The sequence below is a fragment of the Primulina tabacum genome, chromosome 9 (assembly GCF_025594145.1).
Source record: "Primulina tabacum isolate GXHZ01 chromosome 9, ASM2559414v2, whole genome shotgun sequence".
Lineage (NCBI taxonomy): Eukaryota > Viridiplantae > Streptophyta > Magnoliopsida > Lamiales > Gesneriaceae > Primulina > Primulina tabacum.
In genome coordinates this window covers 7,755,745-7,767,752 of record NC_134558.1, presented here as the reverse complement: position 1 = coordinate 7,767,752, position 12,008 = coordinate 7,755,745, and the positions used below count along the sequence as shown (strand labels likewise).

General features: G+C 32.7%; 1 long non-coding RNA gene across 1 annotated transcript; it reads right to left on the bottom strand.

Annotated features, from left to right (window-relative positions):
• Positions 1-9,963: 9,963 nt before the first annotated feature.
• Positions 9,964-10,883, bottom strand: LOC142555181 (uncharacterized). The gene is made up of 4 exons (XR_012822351.1): positions 10,781-10,883; positions 10,522-10,629; positions 10,361-10,446; positions 9,964-10,295 (listed from the first exon to the last, which is right to left on the bottom strand). It is a non-coding gene; the product is annotated as an uncharacterized LOC142555181 (long non-coding RNA).
• Between the last annotated feature and the right edge of the window lie 1,125 nt (positions 10,884-12,008).

Genomic DNA, 12,008 nt, shown 5'->3' with positions numbered 1-12,008 from the left:
AAAGGAGTGATTTATAGTATGGAAAATTTGCATAATTTTCTCCATGTTCTAAGGGACATGTTCCAATGGGACCCATGCCTCATCAATAAAAATTCAAAATTTTGTAGACCATATTAATTGAGTGGCTTCATCTTCTAAAAACTTAAATACCCTGTAACGAATTAGTAAATATGTTTGTAAAATAATTTTATGGATCTATATATACTTGTTAGAACAGTCGACTAGATTCATATTTAATGAAAAATTGGGTCGAGTAGAAGATTTATCTTAATGAAATATGAGACGATCTGATCGATATGATAAGAATTGAGATAAATAGATTAGTCAAAACATAACTTTCATTTGTACGTAAATATAAGCATGATTCAAATTTAGGGAGGCATGTTTTTAGTCAAATTGAGGTCATTTTTGTAAGTTAATGAATGAACAAAATTACTTTTTAAAATCTCATTGAGTGTCAGATTCTGTTGGACGGAAAAAAGTTTCTCATATATCCCCAAATATACGGAAAAATAGTTTTTTGGTCACATGTTCAATTTTAGATTTTTGTTCACTAACATTTTAAAGTTTGGTTGTGCTAAACTAACTTTTAATTTTTGGTTATTTAGATCTAATTATTGATGTGACATTGAAAAATAATGATGTAATACTAAAAATGTTGATTTGACATCGAGAATTAATGATTTGTGAAACATCATGTCAACAATTTGTTGGAACATTTCATGTTCGCAATCTTGCTTGATTTTGATGTTAACAATTTGTTATTTTGTTACTATTGAACTTACCTAAGTGTGCAGTTAGCTGAACGTAGCTGAAGCTATCAAAGAATAAGTATCAACTGATTAATCGTACTGAACCGGTTCAACTGATGAATCGTAAAACAGTTCAACTGATTGTCCAGCTGATAGGCGGTTCAGCAGAAGACCTTCAGAAGCCCAGCCAGCTGATGAAGAGTTCAACTGATGAAGAGTCCGTCTGACCAATTCAACTGAATCAATGAAATCAGTTCAACTGACGAGCCAACTGATTTCATCTCATCAGAACAAGACCAGTTCAACTGACCAGTTCAGAACATCACTTAGGAGCAAACTAGTTTGCAGTTGCTGACAAGCTTACATAAATGGAATCCAGCTGTGCACAAAGGCACAAAAGCAATTGTCCAAAATAGAAGATGAAGATCAGTGAAGACAAAGGGGAACAACAAGAATGTTAAGAAGAAGCGCACGCTTAAAGTCTTATCAGCTTAGTATAGAAGCATTTTTCCCTTAGTGTATGAGAACACATTCCCGTTGTATTCATTGTTCAGTTCTCACACACGCTCACACTATCACCCACATATATCAGAGAGTAGAGCTAAAAAGATCAGTTGAGTGAGTCTTGCACAAAGACGTAAAACTTATGTAAGTATTTTTTGACACATAGACGTTAAATAAGTGTTGGTTCGAAGGTGCTGTCTTCAGTTTAGTCTAGGAGTTCAATTAAGCAGTCGGGTAAGTTCTAAGCTGGGTGATTTTGTATAATCAGTTGTATAAATCAAATTCTTCTAGTGGATCATATCCGAGATGGTAAAAGGGGGTGACGTATGAGTAGTTAAAGTCTCTGAACATCCATAAACATATCTTGTGTTATTTCTGTTTAGCTGCTTGTTTTTGTTCTTAACTGTTTTGATCAGTTCAGCTGATATCAGTTCAATTCTGTCTATAACTGAACTGATATAAGCCAGAACTGATCCCATGTAATTTTTAGTTATTCAGTTGCACATGATATAAAATCGATCAGTTTTCTTAAAGAATGATTACTTCAAGTATTTTTCGCTTGGTTTGTAACCAAACTCGATTTAGTTCCTCGATAATTTTATTCTTAGAACACGAGCTATTGCAGCTCATTGATTTATTGTGTTTAAAGTACCTCGAAAGTGTCGAGCACACGGTCCATCACAATTAAATCAAAATAACTAAAAATTAAAAGTTATTATAACAAAACTAATAGACAAAAAATTCAAAATTAGACAAATCAAATAAACAATTTTCATCATATATAATTACAAAAAGGAATCATTTCAGCAATATCAAAAACTTCATTTCATTAAAACTTATAACTTATTCAATTTATTTTCATTCCCATTTGAACGTGGTGATGTTACATCAGACCAAGCACCTATATATTATATGTGTGGGGCTAATGTTGTGGTCCTTCCTTTCATTTCGTTTAAAATAATTGACTGGATTCTCAATTTTCCCTTGCACTGTTTATATGTAACGTTTTTTAGTTGGTTCTTTAGGTGGAAGTTTTGTAATAATGATTTCGTAGTTACTTTCGGTTGGCACGGTTTGAAAATTTTCTTGTGGATCATAAATATATTAATAATATTACAAGCTTACCCTAATTTTCTAATTTGATTGGATCCTTCGAGTTTTAATAATTATTCAAATTTTGTATTTTCAATTCTTTGTCGAGCCATTGTTCGAAGATCAATTGTCATTTTAAATATAAAAATCCCAATGCTAACCATATTAACTTGATTTATTTTCATGAACGAGTCCATATCAAGAAACCGTGACTTTACTTTAGTTGAAAATCAACAAAATCAAATGAGTGGCAACGTTATGTTGAAAGTTGAAACTGATAATTTTAAATGTGTAATCAAAATCAGACTTGCCATCATATTTTCCATCTCAGTTCTTAAATAAAAAAGAATCGGTTGCTCCTACTCGTGAGACAGCAGAGTTGGTTGAGTGTGTCTTTTCTGCTTGAATCTGGCTGCAGTTTTGTGCAGTTTTGCCTGATGTGTGTGTTTTGCATGCTACTACATATACTCGAAGTTTACCCAACCCACGCCTACAATCGAGCGACAGTGAGTACAGGTTTCTTGTTATAAAAAATTAATAATAATAAAAATAATAACAACAATAATTGGTTGAATGAGAAATAAAATATGACTCAGCATGAATGAAACATGCATGTAGGTATGTGTACTAATCAGTTTCATTTTCTTGTACTGGCGTCTACTCGTTTGGCCATGACTGAACATTTAAATCAGCAGATGGAGGGCAGTTAATGTAGGAACCTTTTCAGAAACATTTCATGGCTAACTAATGCATCCTGTTTCAGGTAAGTGAGGGCCAAGCAGGTTTGGGAAATTTAATTATGTGGGGAATACCACTCCATGGAAACAAGCCAAAAATAAAAAATTGATCAAGGCCACTGCAGGAAATTCATTCTTATTTTTTTTAAAATGTGTGCTATACAGAAAAGAGAAAACTTATATATGTAACGATGTTTTGCATTCACCTCTCGATCATGAAGTTGCTATTATCCGGGTCGGCGTCTAGCTTGCAATATCACTTTCCTGAGAATGGGAAATAACCTTCATTGGATCGCATCGATCAAATCTGTCAACCGATATCATTCGGATACTGAAGTATGTCATCATATTTACTCGAACTCATGCATATCAAAATATCTTAGGTGTATAAAATACGTGTTATTGTCGATCGAGTTATTATACCAACTCGACGGCTTGGATTAGACTAGCCATATAAATCAGAAGGTTGGATTGGCCTTGCTAGATCTCCTTATAGCTCGTACGTACTAGCTAAGGTTTAGTGTCATCGTCTTTAGTTATAAAGAATTTCATCTGAGCGTATTTTGGTAGGAGCAAAAACGTACTGAGGGTAACTATAATTTTGGTCTTGTATTTTTATGATTTTGGTTTTCTATATTATCGAATTTCAGTTTTAATTCATTATTTTTGTTTTTTTTTTTTACAATTTTATTCGTTTTTCCACGTGACTTTAACATATACTGTATCAACACTAAGAAGTCGTTATTAAAAAAACAATAAGTTTATAATGTTGAATACAATCAATTACTTACATATCTACTAATAATTATCTAGTGATGCTTGCCATGTTCTACGCCAGTACAGTAATCATTTAACACCTTCGGTGCCGTGAATGGCAAAATTTGAGCAATTTATGTCATAAATATGAACACATAATTATTATTGTTGTTAGATACAGCCGGCCAACCCCTATGAATCTATAAGCTATTAATTGAGTTGTTATTGGTAATTCAAATTTAATTTTCAATCTTCCTATTAAGTGATCCTGTATTGGCCAACTATTTATATATATTTTCAACATAAATTGTTAACATCCCACCCCAAAATTTTGACATGTTTGGTCAAAATTTTGGTAATGATTTTTAAACAATATATAACAACACAATGATATAGTACTTGTCTAAAAAAGTTGGAATGAAATAATATAAAAAAATATAAATGATATTAATAAGTTAATTATATGAAATAAATTTTATCATTATACAAATAAAATATAAATTTAATATATTAATTAAACATTATCTGTTAATAATAGAAATTTAATACATAATTAAGTGTCACCAATTTAATGAAAAATATGTCAATAATTTGATGGAACATGTGTTACCAAAATATGTCAACACTTGGCTATGGGTAAATGGCTTACTCCCTTCCTTCCCCATTATAAATAGGCCTCATCTGATATATTTTTAATTACAAAAATCCTTTGAGTTTTGTGGTTTTAAAGAGAAAATAGTAAGAAGCAAAAATAGTGAAAAATAGGAAAAAATAAGAAAAATTAGCAAACCGTCTCCAAAAATTATAAAAAAGTTTATACAACACTTTTTGCCTAGCCAAAAACCGAAGTGTATAGAAGGTGTACTAATATCAGCAACCGTTTCGCCAAAAAAGAATCACAAATAAGAGTTTCTGAAAAATTCAAAGAACTTGTGTTTTAGGTAGTTATTTCAACCTTGATTTACCCTTTTTTCTTTAACGAATTTCCCTTCAGTTTTAAAATAAAAAGCGTTAAAATTTTTTGTACTTTTAAGTGAAGAGAGCCGATCATCCCCACAGTCTCCGGAAATACTGTGTTTGGTCATCCGAAATGAACTTGACAACTAATGTAGTTTTTCAAAATTTATTGTTAGTCAGTTTCGAATTTCAAAAAATGTTCAACATAAAAGTTATAGATCGCTTAAAATACATTCATCAAAAAAATATCAGCAACGCGTGGTCTCCGGAGCATCCACATGCGCCGCCTCACTGGCGCGTAACACGACCCCACAATATTTCCAATATTGTTTCATTTACCAATCAATTTATGATATAACCGAACATCTTGTGAAGTTCGTAATTTTCGGACATTCTTTGATTTAATATAAAATTTTAATGTTTTAACCAAAACTACTGGGTAGAATTTTTGTACAAAATATATTTTTAAAAGAATCCAACACTTTCTACCGATCATGACCGACGTAAAATAGGTCAAATTATATTTTCGGTCAAAATAGGTCAAATTATATTTACAGGAAATTGTCTTGGCATGAGATTTAAATGAAAATGAAAAAATATGCTATTGAGGTAAGGAATTCTACTGATTTCTTGAAATAATATAGTTTGATATTTGACATTTAATTTATAGTAAAGTTTCATAAATTAATTATTTATTCATATATTATATCATATTGTGCATTTCTCATTTTTATTAGTCATATTGTACTGTATATTTGATTTTTCGGATTATTATTGATTCACCACATATTACCGATCAGCTATTACTGAATGACTGAATGAATGAATGACTGGATAAATTGGGCCCTGGATAGCAGTCTGTGCATCGTATTTTTAGTTTATAGGACAACGTGGCTTTGGCTCTGAAAGTGAATCCAATGAACAATAGGTTTAAGATATGGTATATGGTTAATCTGAACAACGTGACTTCGGTCTGAAAATGTAAGTTCACATTGACTCGTAAATGATCAAGTGTAAAGTGATATACCGAATGCTAGTGGGAGCCACCTCTTTAGGCCATGATATTCACTTCAGAGTCTTGAATTGTCACTGCACTTCACTAAGTAAGATATTTTTTGACGATATATTACTATTGATATATGTCATCTAATATTGAAATATTGAACTGATACATTACGTTTTGATTTGTTAACTTTATATAAATCCATTTTATTTTCGCACTAAGTTTTTAAAGAATTAATCTCGATTTTCTTTCTATATATTATAAATTTCAGATACATGATTACAGGACTCCTAATAGGATGGAAATTGAGAAGGAAACTGTTGGCTTAGTAAGACTGTAACTTTTTTGTTGAATTCATATATATTTCTGTTATCTTTTGTAAATTAGAGCATTGCGCGCGCTTTCAGGTATTATAAGTTAAAGTGATAATAAATTATATTATGATTCGAAGACCCACATAAATCAAGTGTATAAATACATTTATTACAATTCCAACAAATATGAATGATAAAGCATCCCAAATAACGTTTGTCATAGTCCTATAATTTTTTTTTGTTTCATTCAGCTTTTTTTCTATAGTGCAAATGTGACATCCAACATATTAGCAATATGGAACGCTATTCCAACAATATCTATCGGCATGTCAACAATACCCGGCTTCACATCAACATACGAACGAAAAAGAACAAAAAAAAGGGGGAAAACAAAAAAAAAAAAATTGTTTCTGCTAAGACCAAATCTTGGTGACATTTTGGATCACAAGCCAAAATAGACCGACTAACAAGATGAATTTCACAAATCTTCCTCGATTATGGTTAATCATTACCCTAAAAATAAATAAAAGTATAGAACTAAGATACAAGACAAAAAAAAATTGCAAACATTTGAACATGCTCTATATATATCTTCATATCAGTTGTGAAACAAAAATCTATCTATAATGATATCCGGATAAATTTGTCCCCTCCAAAAAATTGACGTAGAACGTGGGGTGCAGGACCACTTACGAGAACAAATACAAAGAGTCACAATTCAATTCTACCCACAATTAATTTGATCCTTAGATATTTAATCCGAGAAAGTCTAAAATTCAGCATTTATATATTTCCGAATTTCTACGTTGCTTGCTAAGTTTGCAACTCCTCGATGTTTAAATAAAAATGGTAATGACGTATTTGGGGCACATGAATAAGTGGTGTCATTGTCTTGTCTTATCTTGTCACACCCAGAAAGCCGAGACGTGTCATCGACTTTGTTTAACAACAAGTCACGTAATAAATAAAATAGACAAAAGACATTCTATTACACAAATCAAGAATTTTTATAGTGCATAACATAAATACGGAAGCGATAACATAATGAAAAATAAAACAAAAATTGATGCTTGAAACTTCATGTCTCGGATTTGATTACCTACTCCAAAACATGTTTTGCTCATCATCTTCCAATTGACCTTCTCCTTTATCCGGGGAGGAAAAGTAATGGGTGAATATTTAGAGAAACACTCAGAAGGTGGGGGTTAATCATACACAAAAATATCGAATTATACATATAATATGAGTTCAAAGGTGAAACGTCACTGAACATATCGCAACATGAATCAAAGACATTTGACAAACATAATTCGAAACAACGCATCAAAACATATCAAAACAAGGCACTGTTATTCATCTCTTTATCCATGGTATACTGATCAGTCCATAATTGTTATTCATCTAAAGGGGCAAGACCATATATCAGTTATTATAACCCTTCACTTCAGAGCCTTATCTCATCATGTTCAAGAAATTTTCTTACCACTCTTAATTCAAATCCTAATGGTGCATTTTCAAGACAACATAGCATAATAGAGGAATCATGCGGAACAAAACGTATACGAATCAAATGACATGAAACGATCGGTGTACTATTGAGTTTTAAAAAACAGAAACATCATTATTTTAAAACATATATGTAAATTCCCACTTACTTGATATTAAATTGAGAATAATATAAACAAAATTGTCAAAAAGGTCGCTAAAGTTGAGACATTTCTTGGACATGAACTCTTCTTTGAGAACTTGAAAGTGGCTATCTTTGCTTGCTTGAAGTGAACATGTAGGGAAACTCGAAAATAAGAAGATAAATACTCTGTGTTCGGTATGATTTTCTTCAACTTTGGGGTGGTATTTATAAGCCAGAATGGGGAGAGATCCTGAAATGTTTTCAGCCTGTAATAATCACCATAATAATGGTTTTAAACATCCATTATTTGGTTGTTACATGTTGGCCAATGGGCTACTAAAAATTCAGATTTTAAGGGTCATTAGTGGCTGTTAATGATAGTCAAATTGTGCTTCAAATTTTCAAAATGAAGCTTGTTGTGTTGCAGGTTTGTCGTGTTTGGGTTGTCAATGTAAGTAATTATTAAGATGAAAATGTGAATCATTCTTGGGTTTAAAGGCTGCAAGTTTCTTGAGCTTTAAGTTGGCCTTGTCTTGGGTTGGGTCTTCACATCTCTCCTTTTTTATTGGAAGTTTCATCTTCGAAAATTTAGTACTCTTGTTCTTGAAAGAGGTAAGTGTATTGCTTATGTATTTTCTCTTCAAGCTCCCAAGTAACTTCTTTTTCGGTATGATTAGACTATTGTACTTTGACATATGGAATATTTCGTCGCTTAAGCACTTGGTCTTTGGTATCCACGATTCGAATGAGAATATCTACGTATCTTAATACTTCATTCTTCATTCATCTGATCAAAAGTGGAACAGCCTCAAATTATGATTTGGATCCGAAATATATCTTCTTAGTTGTGAAGCATGGAAGACATTCAAGATTCTAGACATATCTAGTGGCAATGCTAGTTTGTATGCTTGAATTCCATCATTATCTAGAATTTCAAAAGGCCCAACATATCTGGGTTAAACTTCCCAGCCTTATTGAATCGGACCACACTTTTCATGGGCGACACTTTTACATATGCCACTACCAAATAAAAAAGCCATTGGAGCAATTTATTTGACCTGTAGGCACGTTTTGGCACCGCTCATACAATATTGCAACGTCTTAACAAGCACAATTGTTTCCATCGTTGTTAGGACTAATTAAAGCGGAAGAACAAACCGGTGGTAAATGTTGTCATCATCGCTCTAATAAGTTAGTTGTTGCCCCGGTTCGACACCGCAGTAACATATGTTCCGTTGGCGCATATGTTTATACCGATCCGAATGCTTTATATCAAGCACGGGCAGTACCCGATCTTGCAAGTGAGGATGTTGAATCGCTTGCCAACCGATTTTGAGACATGGATATTGCCACGGTGTTTAAGCGATGCAGAAGGTGAATCCTAGGAGCAGTTTGTGAAATCGTGTCTGTTTGTAGGTATCAGACGCATACACTAACAATTCCTAAATGGGGCTCCAAGAGCTCTTCTCTTCACTGATTCTATATGTGTGCATGGGAAGCGGTTTCTAAACGGCTCTTGAAAATCATACTCTGAAGCGGTTTTTTTGACCAGATTTGAATGTTGTAATTTAGGAATGGTTAAATATCTGTTCCTACAAATCATGAGTCCTAACCAACCGACCACTGCATTAGCTTTCAATTCAACACATTGATTATTTTCTATTCAAAAATATAATCGATACTTTTGATTTTTCATGCAATCCACTCGACATGGCAAATAGATTTTTTTTAAATAAAAAAATCATTTATATTTCCTTCTAAAAGAAATCATTGGATAACTCAACATAATAAATAGACAAAATAAGTAATGCCATTCCATCATAAAAAAAAATCAATATATAATCTTTACGAACAATCATTATCAACCAAAATAAGATATCATTCAGCTAAAAATATATATTATTTATTTCCAACCCTAATATAAATCCAAATAGCCCATTCCAAAATTCTAATTGCTACTATTCAGTTTCTCTCATGGAGGAGATCTACGTATACTTTCTTGAGCATTTGAAGGAATACTCATATCTTTTTGCATGATTTCTGACATCACACTTGCCATCTACAAAAGAAAACGGATTTTAAGTCATGTCTTAATACAAGTAATTTTAAAACCGCATTTGTTAATAGAAAACATGTTAATACGTGTCCTGGCAACGTTTCGGGCCCTCAAGATCCTCCAGAAGTTCCGACCATCATACTTTGCATAATACAGGTAAAATTTTGGAATTGTTGTTCATGCTTCCGCCTCATTGATTGCTCTATCTCAAATTGCCTTTGTGCTTCATGTGCTTCCATTTCTGCATGTAGTCGTGCTTCTCACTCTGCTTCTTTTGCCTCTATTGCTTTCTCCCATTGTGCTTCTCTCGTTGCCTTCTTGGCTTCCATATCCTTTATTTTTTCTCCCATTTCCTTGAAATTTTCTGTAACATCCAAAGCAGTGTCATATCCTTGGCAATGGCTACACTTATATTGCTCAGAAAAACGTGGTTAAGCAGTGCACCAGCTCCTAAACATCGAACTCGCCCAGAATGCTCAGGCCCGAACACCTCGCTGCATAAAAATTAATTAGTGTCATAAAATTTATAACTTTAGCAAAATTAAAATGTGCGCATTACCGAAATGCTTGCTCATGCGCTTGTCTTGGATCTGTTGCCTCCGGCATGTCTTGGAGATGGCGCTTCACAACCTCATTCAACAAAGCCTGACACAAATATTGTTAATAAAATTTAAAAAAATATTGAGAAATCATTTTTAAAAATTGAAACAAAATTCTTACCTCATGTCATATAGCTTCATCATCAATAGGAGCACCTTCTTTCTTTTTACTGCGACAACTTAATTCTAATAGTTCAATACGAGAAGGTTTTACGCCATTCTCCAGGAACTAATCAACAAATTGTGCCATCAATCTAAACTAACACCAACTATATTCTATTCACTTTAATCAATACTTAAATTTCCATAAAAGATAGAAATTTCGAATTAAAATCATATATATAGAACTTGTAAAAACAATCATTATATATAATGCTTACAAATTTATCTTCCCAACTTGGAATATTTATGCGTCCTTGTGCATGAGTTTTTCGTTTTTTATGAGCATTTTCTTTATTAATTTTTGAAGTTCTCTGCAATAATTTCACAAAAAAAGCATCATAAACACGTATCTATACATAAAAAAAATAAATTTATTATTACTACCCATTGTTCTTCCAATAGTCACATAAGATTTCCCAAACCTCGGGTGTTAGCTTATGAGGGACATGACAAATTTGCAAAAGTTCATCCAAAGGAATATTTGGTCATAAGACGCCTTGACTTCGGTCCTCCATCGCCTCCATGCAGCTCCCATGATTTGCATCACAATATTTCTGTGGTGAGTAGGGATACAAAAACGTGCCTACAAACATTTAAAAAATTATATTAATTTCAAATTCAAGTTTGGAACTAAACGCTTCTCAACTTACGGTTACAGATCCCCATGCAAGATCCAAATGATTCTTAGGTATATATTTTCTCCAATCTAGAAAACTGAGGGGCAAAAAGTTTCCATTCCGAGCACAAATTTTCTGCACTCTTTAGTCTCTCCTTTATTATGGTAACTTTATCCACTGTCTTTTGGATTAGTTTGGGTTCAGTGATGGTCTTTTCTCCTACTTCATCCAAATATAGTGGTGATCAAAATTTCCCTGATACAGAGCATTGTATGGTTCCATTCCAATACTGTTGTGATGACTATTATTGTAAGCGAACTCAATCAAGGGCAAATATTCACTCCAATAACCACCGAAGTCTACAAAATATTCTCTCTGAATGTCCTCCAGAGTTTGAGTTTACCTCTCAATTTGGCAATCAGTTTGAGGGTGATATGTCATACTAAAAGTAACTTTAATCCCCATATCTTGTTGAAAGCTCTTCCAAAATTGAGATACATACCTCAGGTCTCTATCTGATAGTATGCTAGTTGGAATTCCATGTGATCATACGATATTATTTATATCTATGATAGCCAGTTTGTCAATATTATAGTTCATCCAAATGAGTAAGAAGTATGCACATTTCGTGAGTCTATCTACGATTATCCATATACCAACATGAATTTTTCTAGATTTTAGTAAATCTGCCACAAAATCCATGGAAATATGTTCTAATTTCCATTTTGAGATTTCCAATGGCGAAACAAATCTCCCAGGTCTTTGGTACACAGCTTTGACTTGTTGGCGCATGTTACACTTAGAGACAAACAATGTAATGTTCTTTTTA